The following is a 14,958-nucleotide window of genomic DNA, read 5'->3' on the forward strand; positions in this document are numbered from 1 at the left end:
TTAAGACTAATATGCATCATGGCTAAGTAGAGACTAAAAAGCTATATCGAAGTCCAGAGATAAGGCCTGGAAAATCTGGAAGACGGATCATACCATCCAAGCCAAACAACATTACCAACAGCTTAGGAATCCTGCCAAAATACAAGCTAAACTTGTTAAACAGAACTACTTTCTTACTGTACAAACAAAAACACCCAAACAAATCCTCAAAAGTTTTGGCAAGCTATCAACTCCCTAATTAAACCAGGCAAAACTACTACTCCAGCTCCCAACTCCACCAATGACAACATGGACACAACTTCTCAATTTAATCACCACTTTGCAGAATCCATAACGGCACTATCCAGCCAATTGTCCAAAAACAGCCCTCCACATATCCTAGCTAAGTGTCTAGATAACATTTCTCCCCTTATTCTCTCACCTGTTCCCACCTCCAAAATTAAAAACTATTTTTTAAATTAAAACCTACTACCCTTGCAGCTGATAATCTACCTGCCTACTTCTTAAAACTAGTTGCAGAATCATTATCCTAGCCCTGTTTCTATCATCATAAACTGCTCCATAAAAGAATCCTATATCCCTCAACTGTGGAAAGTGTCTTACATTATTCCTCTTCATAAAGGCGGTAATTCCTATGACTTCTCTAATTACTGTCCTACAGCTATTCTGTATCCCCTCTCCAAGCTGCTAGAGAAGTGTATTCACTCTCAAGTCATGTATTTCCTGAACACACACAAACTCCTCTCCACCACACAACATTGGTTTCAGCCACACCACAGTACAACTACCGCTCTTCTCTCATTTACCAATCTAGTAAACCAACACAGAAATGACTATAACTATACATCTGCTATATTTTTGGATCCATCCAACACATTTGATATGGTCTCACACCCCCTACTATTAGATTCACTAGCATACCTATCCTTTGCCCCTTCTACTATTGCCTGGTTCAAGATCTATCTAGGCAGAGATCTGTCCAATGGCAAGGGGCACTATCTCCTCTACTTGCATTTGATATGGTCTCGCACCCCCTACTATTAGATTCACTAGCATACCTATCCTTTGCCCCTTCTACTATTGCCTTGTTCAAGAACTATCTAGGCAACAATCTGTCCAATGGCAAGGGGCACTATCTCCTCTGCTTTCAACCTTCATAGGCATACAACAAGGCTCAGTACTGGGCCCACTTTTTTCTATCTAACAATCTACATACCTCCACCCAGCATGCCGCACCCATACAGTATGTGGATGTTTCCACTTTAATCTACTCAGCCCCCTCTCTTTTCATTCTCCAACAACAGACCCAGGAATCCTTTAGCTCTGTGAAAGTTGTATCACACATGTCCAACTCCTCCTTAACCCTAATAAAACTAAATTGCTTTTATTTACCCCGTCTGCTCTCCGTTCCTTTTCTGTTGCTTCCAAAAATGGTACTATCATTTCTCTGTCTGCCCATACCAAACTCCTTGGTGTTGAGATTGACAAAAACCTTCTGTTTGTCCATATCTCAAACCATCAAAAAGGTTCACAAAAAATGGGCTCATTATACAGACACAAAAACTTCCTCTCAGATCAAGCACTGATCACCCTAGCCTAAACGCACCTTTTGTCCACCCTAATGTATGCAGCACCAATTCTCACCTATATCAGAAAACTTGACCTTGACAAACATGAGTCTTGCTATAATAATAATGCCAGATTTGCTAACACCACCTTCATATCCCATCATTGTCTAGCTCTAAGGGACTTAAAATGGTTAGAATTTCCTGAACTACTAAATTACCACCAACTGGTTATTGCCTATAACATTCTGAAGTATCCTGATAAAATCCCATCACTAAGTCAACTACTTGCCTACTATGCAACAAATCGCACAATCCGCTCTAGTGACAAATCACTGCTATGCATCTCTAGGGCTAACAACACTGCTGGAGAAGCACTATTCTCCCACACTGTTGTTAAAAACTGGAACAACCTCCCCCCCTCACTGACCTCCATTCCCACCACCTCACACTTCAAAAACTCTTTAAAATCACATCTCATAAGCACCTGGCTTTGCCCATACATAACTAAAAACACAGCTTAAGCTCTGTGGAAAGTTGAAAGGCTTATTACTTGCCTAATGTAAATGCTACAGTTGTTTACTTCCAATATTTTCTTTATCCCATTAATATAGGTACTTCATTTTAACATGATGCATGTCATGACTCTCAATGTTAGCTTGTTCAGCTGCTGAGTTGTATCGTCTGTTTTACTTTTCTGTCTTACTAGCTGGATTTTTGGGGTTATAATGTGTTATCAGTTTTTACTACTATGTATTAAATTCTAGTATTTCTGTTAAGATACATGGAGCTTTCCTCCCCAGGTCTCTGCTGTAAATGGCCCTGATCCAGTCGGACTGTCCCGGTTAACAAATAATAAATAAATAAAAAGCATTAAGCATCTACAGGAGGCTTGTGAGATGTTGATATTGGGGAAATGTGAAGCAATATGAATTCAAATGAGGTGAGGAAAAATGAATTGCAGGTGTTAAGCAAACAAATCAACATGAAGAAAGAAACGGCAGGGCAGTCAGAAAAGAATAGTTTCCTGCCATGGCAAGATCAGTGTCTGGACAGAGGTCAAGAGAGTCCATACAGACCTCCAAATGAAACCTGACCTGGCTGAAGGTCGTGTGACAACACCACCACAGTCCTCATCTGATGTACTATGGGCAAGCAGGTGAATACTCCAAAAAGTAATGGGAAATCTTAATTTGGGGGCAAAATTGGGGAACAATTGTTTAATGATGCTAAAGAACTTGTGCCAACTAATATGGCTGTCATTTGATTGAATGGACTAAAATGAAATAGACGTTTAACAGTTCGGACAGTTAAACAGAAATTGTCATAACTTGGAATATAATGAATAAAACATTGATAACGGAGAATTTAGGTATGCTGCTTGTTGTGGTAGATTCCCTGTAAAATATGTACTGTATGCAAAGTAATGCCTGTATAGTAAATGTGTGTTCATGACACTATAGTATGGTCAACCCTTGATCCATCCATCCATCCATAACACTTTCTTCCTATTTTTACACATGGTATCTGGCATCACTTCAACAGTTACAATCATGAAAGAATCTAAAAATTCTTGAGAGCAAAGAAGGTGTTTCTTTCAAAGGAGGAAGGGCCATTGAGGGGACAACTCTAAAAGAATCTGGAGGCACTTCTCTGATTTGTGCATATTACATGCCTTCTGTTGGGGACATCTGGAGGCACTTCTCTCATTTGTGCTTATTACATGCCTCCTGTTGAGGACATCTAAATCATGTGCAGAAAGAACAGTTGAATCTTAAAGGAATCCCCGAATCTTTGATGCCTGAATGATGGCACTGTTCTCACCACCCAACGCTTTCCATTTGGTGAAATGAATGAGATGTGTGCCTTTCACATCCTGGGGGAACAGTTTGGTTGGCAGGGCAGGTGGTAGAAAGGCTTGATGCTCACAGGGGAAGGGGTCTGGGGAGCTAAAAAGTCTACAAACATTAAGTGTGTCCTTTTACGTCAAGGAGGGTGATTGTTTTGTGAACCAGAAAGCTTAACTGCTTTATAGGTGACTGCTTAGAATCTGTGCTTATAGTCTGATCCTGGTGAGAGTAGGACCAGAGTACATTGATTCCTGACTGTTTCTGGTTGCAGAGTGAGTGTCTGTGCTTAATGTACCTGACTGGTCTGGTTGCTATTCATGGCATCTACCAGAAAAAGGCTACAAGCCTACAGACCCTTGCATCATCTGGGACAAGACTGTGGATCCCCAAATAGGCTGTGGTGGCCTGCTTCTCTTCTTGGGATTGGTGCTAACATTTTGCTTCTGGTGAGAGAAGAAACAAAGGAGTTTTGTATCCCAACAGAGTGAAGCTGTGCTGAGACCAGCATTAGTAGTAGTAGCCATTTGACTGTCTTCATCATTCTTGATAACCTGATTCTTTATTTTCAGTAAGTACTGCTTAATTTCTTCCTAACTTCAGAATATCTGCCTAAATACTTCATCCTAAAATTTTCAGGGTCTACGTATTGGTTTCCCCTCACGTGTTTGGCAGTGCTCTGTACAGACTCAGACATTTTGAGTGACATTTTTCCTGTAAAAGGCTTCAGTACTTAATATATTGAGCTCATATCCAGGCATGTCTAAAGGTCAGTTCCCTGTGCTTCTGTCAACCTGGTGAACTTGGACATCCTGAGGCAGTGCAGCAACTGCCTCATGTACACGGGACATCCCTCTCCTCTTAACTCTCAACACTGTGACTTGAGAGATGCACATATATAGCCAAATTGGAAGCCAAGCACTTTCCAGCCAAGACTCGATTAGCCAGTTAAGAGGAGAAGGATAACACCTGCACCACACCACACCACATTCAACATATAGCCCTCCAGAACTTACACCACCACAGCCCTCACATAGTAACACAAAACATGCACCTACTTTTGTGGAGGCTCTCAAAAAAAATCTGCCCAAACAGAGACCTCTGAGGCAGAAACACAAGCCACCACATCCCAGCACAAACCACGAGACACAGCTCACATACACAGTGTGCCATTCAACCAAAGTCCATAAGGCAAAACAGCTTAACCAATACACTAGTCACAGGTGACTCAATAGTAAGGCACACTGATGTCCCACTCACTAGGTTGAATAAGAAGAACGTGACGGTCAGTTGCCTGTCTGGTGCCAGGATCCGCCACATAACACATGCACTTAGATCACTCCACAACAGGTCAAATATGACTGTCATTGTCCATGTTGGTGTGAATGACCTGAGACATACCTCCCTGGACTACATGAAAAGACATGAAAAGAGACATAAAGGAGCTCTCTGATCCTGTAGCCAAGGCAGGTATGACCCTAGCTCTGAGTAGCATCCTACCATCACCCAGAAGGATACCACAGTACAAGCAGAAAATGATTGACTTCAACTGGGTAAGTTTCTGGTGTCATTCTAAGGGGATCCAGTATCTGCCTGGGTTGACATGATTGACGGACCTCGATGCTTGGCCAGAGATGGCCTGCACCTGTCACCCCAGGGATTCCAGATACTGGCCAAGGCTCTTGCCACCCCTATAGTGCCTTTTTTAGACAATGTCCTAAAGACAAAATTGCCACCATAACAGCTACAAGCAAATGAAATCTGAGGGTTATGCTACTCAATGCTAGAAGTTTAACTCTCAAAATGCAGTCACTTGAAGCACTCCTTAAAAGGAAGAACATCATCTGTGCAGTGACCATGACCTGGTTCAAGGCTCCAGAGAGCACCCCGGCACTGCCAGGCTATAATTCATACTACATATTTTGGCCCCTAAACCTGGACCGAATCACTAAAGGCAGTGGTGTCTCCATATTCATAAAGGATATGCACCCCTCCAGACTAGTAGCCCAACATAATGCATCAGAGATACTTCAGGTGCAACTAACACTGGGTAAAAGACTCCCACTCCACATTCCTAAACACATTGTAAAATTATTAGGGTACAACCCAATACCTTTACACTGGGAGACTTTACCTCCATTAACTGGGAAAATTACTCATGTACCAACAAACTTGCTCAGCATTTTCTGAAATTCATTAATTCCAATTCCCTGCACCAACTCATTCTTACCCCCACTGGGGGTAGAAACATCCTTGACCTGGTCATTACTAACAAGAGTGACTGTTGCTCTACACCAGTAATAAACTTCTCCCTGGTCAGATCTGACCACAAGCTAATCACCATAGATATCTACATCCCACCCTCACCCCTCTAAAGGAAACCACCATAAAAAACTTCTCCAAAGCCAATTTTGGGCTTCTAAAAACAGAGGTGGCTAACTTCACAACACCCATGAAAATGGAAAATAGGTGCATGACTGCTGAATCATACACCAATGCTCTCCTCCAAAAAAAGGAAGCCAATTTGGTGGTTCCCCACCATAAACTTTATGACAGAAGGAAAAAACTGTTGTAGAAAAGGGTGAAGTCCCGAGACTGGAAAAACTCCTCTGTTAGCCTCCGCAAAAAACTGAGATCCATCATACAATCCTCTAAAGCTAGCTATGAAAACAAAATTGCTGCAGATTCTAAAGACAGCTACAAGGCATTCTATAGTTGTGTCAGGAATCTACATGGCAATACTCAGATCTGCTCACAATACCTGAGCAATGCCAAGTCCCTATTATCATGGCTACACGGGTAAAAACCACACTGTCCAAAGCCAAGAATACAGCTTCCATGGGACCTGATAATATCCCTGGCTGTATTCTACATGAATTATAATGTGAACTGGCACCACACCTGAGTACCCTGTTTAATCACAGCCTCATTCCAGGCTTTGTTCCTACTGGATGGTGCACTGCTATGGTCATCCCACTCCACAAAGGGGGCGCGACTACAGACCCTGGGAACTACCGCCCCATTAGCCTGACTAGTCTGATATATAAGGCTATGGTGGGTATCATCACGGACTTTATAAATAAGGACATAGGGAATCTCCAAACTCTGGACCCCACGCAGTATGGGTTTGTGAAAGGTAGATCATGCCTGGTCAACCTGATAGACTTCTTCGAGTATGTCACTAAAGCTGTGGATAAGGGCAAGGTAGTTCACATAGCCTACCTAGATCTTGTCAAGGCCTTTGACACCATCCCTCACTCAGGAGTCATGGATAGAGTCACTAAACTAGGCATAAACCCCTATGTAATAAGATGGGTTGCCAACTGGCTCACCGATAGAACCCACACTGTGAAAGTAGCAGACTCCAAGTCTGACTACCGACCAGTTACAAGTGGTGTCCCACAGGGATCGGTCCTAGGTCCTCTCCTGATTGTTGTGGTGTTCTCTGAAGTTCAAGCCAACACATAGGGACTCTGGTTGACCAAGTTTGCAGATGATTGTAAACTGGGAGCCATTATTGATTCTCCAACTGATGCAGATATTCTACAAAAAGGCCTCACTGACACCAATGACTGGTGCCAAAACCATGGCCTTAAGCTCAATGCCAAAAAGTGCATTGTCATTCCCTTTGGGAAAAATTTGGTGCCCATGAACTACCACATAGGTGGTAGTCCACTAAACACTGAAGATGTGATAAGAGACCTGGGGACACAGGTTGACAGCAACCTCTCCTTTGATAACCACATTGCCACTGTAGTCAGAAAGTCCTATTTGGCACATCTCATTACAAAAGGTTTCTCATCCAGGAAGAGAGGTAATAATCTCTCTCTACATGTCCCTCATTAGACCTATTGTAGAATACAGTGCCCCATTTGGTATGTACCTATGAACCTACCTCACTAGACACCTACAACAATGGGAAAGGCCACAAAAATGCCTCACTACCATGATCTTAGACCTTCAACACATGCCCTATACAGACAGACTCAAAAAAACTTCAGCTATACTCTCTCTTATCGCCTACTTAGAGGCAATCTCTGCTTGACCTACAAAGCCATGTCTGACCCAGAGCTGCTAGATATGCTAGACCTAAAGAAATACCAATCCCTCCAGGGACTTTAACCTCATTACCACAATAAACAGAACATGTTGGAGGGACAGGTTCCTAACCCAGAGACTTTCCATACTCTGGAACAAACTTCCCATTCATGTCAAGCAGAGCACTTCAATGGCCCTCTTTAAGAGAAATCTTGATGAGTGGGTGGGCAGTAGGAAGTTCATCCCAGGAATCACTTCAGTGGCCTTGCTTAACAGGGACACTGGGAACCAACTTTTGGTGGCATGATGCTAGGGAATCTTCTTGGGCTAGGCTTATATAGGCTCCAGGCTGTTAGCCTAGTACACATCTATGAACCTATCTAGAGCCAGGGTTTACACCACCAGGTGGCTATCCCTTCCACGGTAGTTCTTTCACACAAACACACACCCATGGCCTATTTACAGTACCCAATCCCACCTACTGCATGTCTTTGGAATGTGGGAGGAAACCCAGAGGAAACTTATGGAAACACAGGGAGGACATGCAGACTTCACACAGAAGGTACCCCATCCAAGAAGAAAACCGGGGAACCTCTTGCTATGAGGTGACTGTCACATGTCTCATGTATCAAATGAGACACTGAGGCACTGTGATAGGTTCAAGTTGTTTATTGTATGTATACACATCAGAAGCTGTAACTGGAACATATATTTAAGCTAACTGACTGACTCATTACTTCAAACGCACTTGCACGTGCATCTCCATTCATGCTTGCATTCATTCTGACTACACAAAATGGCACTGATCTTGCCGTGCTTAGTATATTATATACACATGCTGTCTAGCTACAGTAGCTGACTAGGTACAATACACACAATGATCTACATCCTCCCTCTTTGATTTGTTTGACATGCAATAGAAGAACAAGATATTTTTAACAAGCTAGATATCACGTCAACATATAACAACAAATGGATTCAAGTCCAAATCGCTGTGTATCTTGAAATGGGTTTGGAAATTCTACCCGATCTGGTTACTTTAAAACTTTGACTGGGTTTAGCAAAATGGACAATCTCTGGGGATACTTTTACAAATTGAACTTTGGGGATTACATCAGAATTACTTGAAGAAAGTACTCTGTCCTTTGGAATTTGAAAAAGTGTAGTCACTCTGAGAAATAGTCTCTGGCACAGACAATCTGCTGTGTCACTGGTTCAGAGACTGTCAATGTGTGTCTTGAATTCCTTCTGAAATCTATTCCATCCGATTATATGATTTAAGATCTCTGTTCTTTGCAAAGGTTTTTGATGATACCTACTCAGTCATAACCTTTAGATGTTCCCATTCTCGCAACTTCTCCTTGTCTTAATGGTCTAAAAGGTTTGCTGAACTTATCGTAGTACAACTTTTATGACTAACGTTTTCTCAAAAGTTGGGCCATGACCATTCTGTTATTTACATTTGGTACTAACCATTGTTTACTGATCGGTGAAGTTGTTCTCATCTGTCTGGATATTAATCTCTGAGCAGGAGAACCAAGCAAGTTATCTCGAGGAATGCTTCTGAGATTGAATAAGTTAAGAAAAACATCGGTACCATCTCTCTTGGATTTCTCCAACAAATGTTTCACACTTTTTAAACTGCACACTCAGCTAATCCATTGGACTGTGGATAGTCAGGACTCATAGTAACATGGACTAAGTCCCAAGACTCAGTAAATTTCTTGAACTGCTGACTTGTAAACTGTGCACCATTGTCAGAAATTACTTTGTGCGGACTACCATGGATAGAAAAATCTCTTCAGTTTTGGGCTTCCAAGATGGCTGCATGTTAAGTAACAGCTTGTTTTTAGCTCTCCCAGTGTGAAAACAGAAACTCAGCAGAGAAGGCCAGTTGACTTGTGTTTATGGGTAAATTTCAGTAACTGGCTAGAAAGTGCACTGCCTAGATGCCAGGAATAAAGAAATACAGAAGACCTGGAAACTATCGGCCACAAAAATTGAGGAGGAAACACTGTTGAAAGTTCTGCAGCTGTTCAGCAAAGCAATGCAACCTTCAGACATGACTTCCAATACCTTACAGGAAGGTGTAAGACAAGTGCATACAGACCTGGTTAAACTAAAGAAACACTGATAGGGTATATCACTACGAACAACAAAAGGCTGGAAAAATGGAAGAAGCTTTAAACAGATATATAGATGAGATGATAAAGCTGCAAAAAATAAGAGGTCAAAATGAAGTAAAGGCTGGATGAATATGAATATGAGACTGCTCAGGAAGACATGTTTCAAAAAATAAAAGAATTGATGGAAAGAGCACTACAAGGATTTGTCTAACTACTAACAGGAAGTATGCTTATTCTTATACTATTTTACAAGACATGGCCTTTTAAGCTGACGTAATTAAACACAACTTTTAGCATTGTTTTACAGCAGATGTTGCTCAGATTTTTTGCTGACATGACTAGATTTGTGAGAAACTTTTGAGAAAAACAACCTGGCCTTGGTGACCATTAATCCGTTTACAAGCGTCTATTGTACAGTGTTACATTTTAAGGTACTCTTCTAACTCAGATACAAGCAAATGCTGATTGCGGTTTATATTTTTAAGCAGGCTTTGTACTAATTATCTGTAACTTCTACAGCTGTGTATTTTTTCACAGCACAGCGGAACTTCTTGTCTAAGTTTTATACAAGTAGTATTGTTTTATTCATTATTTTCCTAACGCAAGCAGAAATCACCTGCTTCTCAGTAAATTTCCAAGGCACAAGCAAGATTTTAGCTAACAATACAAGGTCAGAAAGCAACTGCAGTTTGTACAGATTTATGCAGTATGAAATAGAATAAATGCGTTAACCCTTTTCAAGCTCTAAATGCACTAAGCATATTGCTAATACACACATTAATACATATTTTTCTAACATTTCCCTCTATTAATATTTTTATTTTACTTTTAAAATAAGCATAAACAGTTTCTTTTTTCTCCTAACCTCTTTCACTCAGGATTTGCAGTTAAGAGAGTCATTTAGTTTAAACTCATGAAAGCATTTTCAATCTTTTAACAGTTTTTTAAACTCAGCACTTTGATATAAGGTCTCAGAAACTGACATGTCTATAAGGTCTTTAATCAGTCTTTTTATGCAGGAGATACCACAACAAACACATACTCCCAGTAGGAGCATACCTACACAAATGGCAATCAGGATGTTCATCAGGATGGTACCCCACCCCCCAAACCATTTCTGGAAAAAGTCTGTCAGTGGGTTTGGGCCTGGTTTGGTCATGGCCGACACTTGCTGAATTACCTCAAGATGATTGTCTATCTCGTGTTCATGGTCAGGAATATACGAACGCCATTCTTTTTGGATTAAAGCGCACGTATCGCCTCTCGCCACTAGGGTGAAGTCGAGAGCTATACGGTTTTGGAGCACTACAGTTCTCATAGCATTTAGTTTATTAGTCACCAATTCAAGAGCAGAAAAAGTTGCGTTGCTCATTACTTCGAGAAGTTTTGACAGTTTTTTCAGCTCCCAGATCGATTTTACTGCTCCATATGCTGGTAATATGCTTGCCCATGATATAACGCTATCACTCAAGTCCATGTGTGTCAGTCCTTTGCCTAGAGAGTGATGGTTTTTTCAACGTGCATCGATTTGTCCCACTGGATTTACAGGTTTTTTGACAACTTTTTGGACATTTTGAATTTTTCCACGAGGCAAAACTGCAGTGTGTTGTATGGCTGGAACCAAGTAACCCAAAAAACAACTACCGGACCAATTCTCAGGTAACCATTTGTATGCCTTTCTGCCACACACAAAATAACAGTCCTCTACTTTAGTAGTAAACTTGCTATGAATATACACTCACCCTGCATGAAACATTTTTTTTTAAATTGTAGACAGCTGTTTATAAAGAAAAGAATTATGTTTTACTTCATCAAGTGTTTTGTGCATCAATCCAAGAAATGAATCATAGTTTGTATTACAATAAAGATCTACATTGTTACCTTTAGTGTAACATTTATAAGGAACAGTCACATTGCAATTGCTTCAACCCACCTGAACAGTATCATTTTTATAAAAACACATAGTTTCCTTTTGTGGAACAGACAAGTGCAATGCTATTTTATCTTGTGCTGTAATGGTTGAGGTATCATAAACCCAGTTCTCCCAGGTCTCATTGACCCCTAGGGGGACCGTAGTCATTAATAACCCCCCGTATGCTGCTGGCAAAGCCGTGCAAATCCAGCAATTCGAAGCATTGAAAGTCTCAGCATACACATATTTAATTGCCTGGTAAGTGTTAAAGTTTGGATGCCAGTTTATGAGTAACGCTTCACATTTATTCAGTTCAGTCTGTGTGGCTGGGAAAAGAAAAAGCCACAACAAAAAGATTATTGTCACTAATACAGTTAACAGGATGATTATGCAATACTTCTGAAGAAAGGGTTGTTCTGCATTCCTGTTTCTTCTGGACTCTATCATTTTTGCTCTTGGCATGTAATAAGATTTTTGTCTAGTTTAAAGTTTTTAACTAATTTACAGTGCGTCAGGTGGATCCAGGAGGCACGCTCCACGATTTTGACTGCAATGGGTGTTGACAAAAGCACTTGATATGGACCTTCCCACTTCAGAGATGCCCAATTCTTCTTCTTAACTATCTTCAGCCAGATCCACGCTCCAGGGGGCACTGCCACTTCTGACGGTCTGGTTCGTTCTTTATCTGAAACAGAATTTAACTGCAACAAATGTTTAGAATTTAAAAGGTTTCGCATATACTCAGCTAATGTACTGTCAGCTTTCTGGTCTGTGGGCATGAGAGATTTCCGCTGAGGTATATAGTATGCCCTTCCAAAGAGTTTTTTAAAAGGAGTCAATCCTTTTGCATTTGGAACAGTTCTCATGCTCAACAGTGCCAGGGGCAGACAGTACACCCAATTTCTCTGCATTTCTGTTATTATTTTTTTAGCTTACTCTTTAAAATCCCATTATGCCTCTCTACTAGCCCTGCAGATTGTGGGTGATAACACACAATGATTTTTTTAAAGAAATGCCAAAATGTCTGCTTTACTGCTGTATGGTCTGGTTTACGAAGTGTGTGCCGTTGTCACTGTAGATCCTTTCCGGAATGCCGAATCTAGGGATGATTTCTTTAACAAGAACTTTGGCCACAGTCATAGCGTCTGGATTTGTAGTCGGAAAGGCTTCCACCCATCTGGAAAACATATCTACAATGACAAGACAATACTTCTTATTTTCACATTTATTCAACTCTATGAAATCCATACAGATAGTATGAAATGGATACGGTGGTGTAGGGAAACTCCCTTGCTTGGGCTTTAACGCCCCTTGTGCATGATGTTTATTACAGATGTGGCATAACGAACAAAACTTTTTAGAGTAGTTTGTAAATCCGTATGTTGTGAACACTTGGTTCACCAGCTGTACCATCCCCCCTGTTGAGACATGGCACTGCCCATGGCTCAACAAAGCTGCATATTTAAACAAATTAGACGGCAATATCGGTTTTCCTTTTTTAGAGATGTACAGCCCCTTTTCGAGAATTGCTCCTCGTTTTACCCATCTTTGTTTTTCAACTTGCGTAGTAAGTGTCTGCATTGTCTTTAACATTTTTAAGTCTAAAATCTTAGAGGGTTGTAGTTCCTTATTCAAAAGAAATACTTTTGAAGCTGCCTGCTTTGCAGCTGTATCAGCTCTCGCATTACCTTTTGAAATCCTGTCCTGTTGCTTGGTATGAGCCGTGCATTTACAAATAGCTACTTTTTGAGGTAACTGAATAGATTCTAAAAGATCTAAAATAAACTGTGCATGATTGATTGGTTTGCCAGTAGATGTTATCATTTCTCGACTTTTCCACTGTTGCGCAAAAACATGTACAGTAGAAAAAGCGTACTGGCTGTCAGTAAAAATGTTCACACATTTACCTTTTGCTAAGGTACATGCCCGTGTCAAGGCAATCAATTTTGCTGCCTGTGCAGATAAACTATGTGGTAAAGATTTTGCTTTTATAATGTCTATGTCAGAAACTACTGCATATTCTACTAGGTTTTGTCTTGCAGGACCCCTTTTGCATGAGCCGTCCACGTAGTATGTCACCTCGGCATTATTTAAGGGAACATCTGTAAGATTTTTTTCTAGGCAGTGTCTTTTGCTCAATCACCTGCAGGCAGCTGTGTGGTGTGCCATCTGCAGGGGTTGGGAGCAAGGTAGAAGGGTTTAAAGTCGTACATCGTTTAATTGTCATATGAGGTTGGCTTAGCAATATAGTCATACAGGAAAGATGCCTAGCAGGGGAAAGATATGCTACCTTCTCTTGTAGTAAAATAATCGCGACTGTATGAGGCACTCTCAATGTGAGAGGGTGGAACAACACTACTGAGGCTGAAGCCTGTACTGCCATTGCAGCTGCAACAACTGCTTGTACACAGTGAGGTAAAGACCGTGCCACTGGGTCCACTTGTGATGAATAATAAGCAATAGGGCGTTGCTTGTCCCAATGCTGCTGTGTTAACACTGATGTCATATAACCTTGCTTACAATCTACAGTTTGGAAAAAACGTTTATGATAATTTGGTAATCCCAAAACTAATGAGGACGCTATTAACTGTTTCAGTTTGCAGAAAGCAGATTCTACTTCTGGTGTCCATTGTAACAAATCCTGTGCTGCCATAGGCTTTTTATAAATCAGGTTAGTCAACCGTGCAGATTCCAAGGTATAGTTTGGAATCCAACTCCGACAAAAATTAGTCGTACCCAGGAAGGACATTATTTCCTTTTTGGTAGTGGGTTTTGGTGCTTGCAAAATCGCTATTTTTCTGTCCTCATCTAATGTCCTACCTTTCTTGGATATTACATATCCTAGGTATTTATCTTGTTTTTTCCAAAGCTGCAGTTTACTTTTGTTTACTTTATGTCCTTCAGTGGCTAAAAATTGTAATAGCGCTGTGGTATCTTTTTTACAATCTTGCTGGGTGGGGGACGCCAGCAGGATATCATCAACATAAAGCAAAATTTGACTACCTCTTGGTGGGGTAAATCCTGCCACGTTGCTTGCCATTTCTTGTGAGAATATTGTTGGACTTTTACAATACCCCTGTGGTAGTCGCGTATATGTATACCTTTTCCCCTGAAATGTGAATGCAAACCAATGCTGGCTGTCAGGGTGTATCGGTATCGAAAAGAACGCATTGCTGATATTTACCACAGAAAAATATTTTTGTTGAGGTTTTAAGTCATTCAACAGGGTGTGTGGGTCTGGCACCGTAGATGCCCTTGGTATTACTGTCATTTACAGCTTGTAAATCTTGGACCATATGCCACTCTTCATTCGCTTTTTTAACAGGAAATAAGGGTGTGTTACATGGTGAATCGGGAGATTCCACTAGCACCCCTTTTTTAAGTAAAGCTGCTATAATAGGTTTGATTCCTACCTCTGCATTTTTTCTTAAGGGATACTGTCTTTTTTGTGGTTTAAATGCTGACTTTGG

This window comes from Protopterus annectens, chromosome 15.part0 (assembly GCF_019279795.1).
Source record: "Protopterus annectens isolate FY-2018-M chromosome 15.part0, PAN1.0, whole genome shotgun sequence".
Classification (NCBI taxonomy): Eukaryota; Metazoa; Chordata; order Ceratodontiformes; family Protopteridae; genus Protopterus; species Protopterus annectens.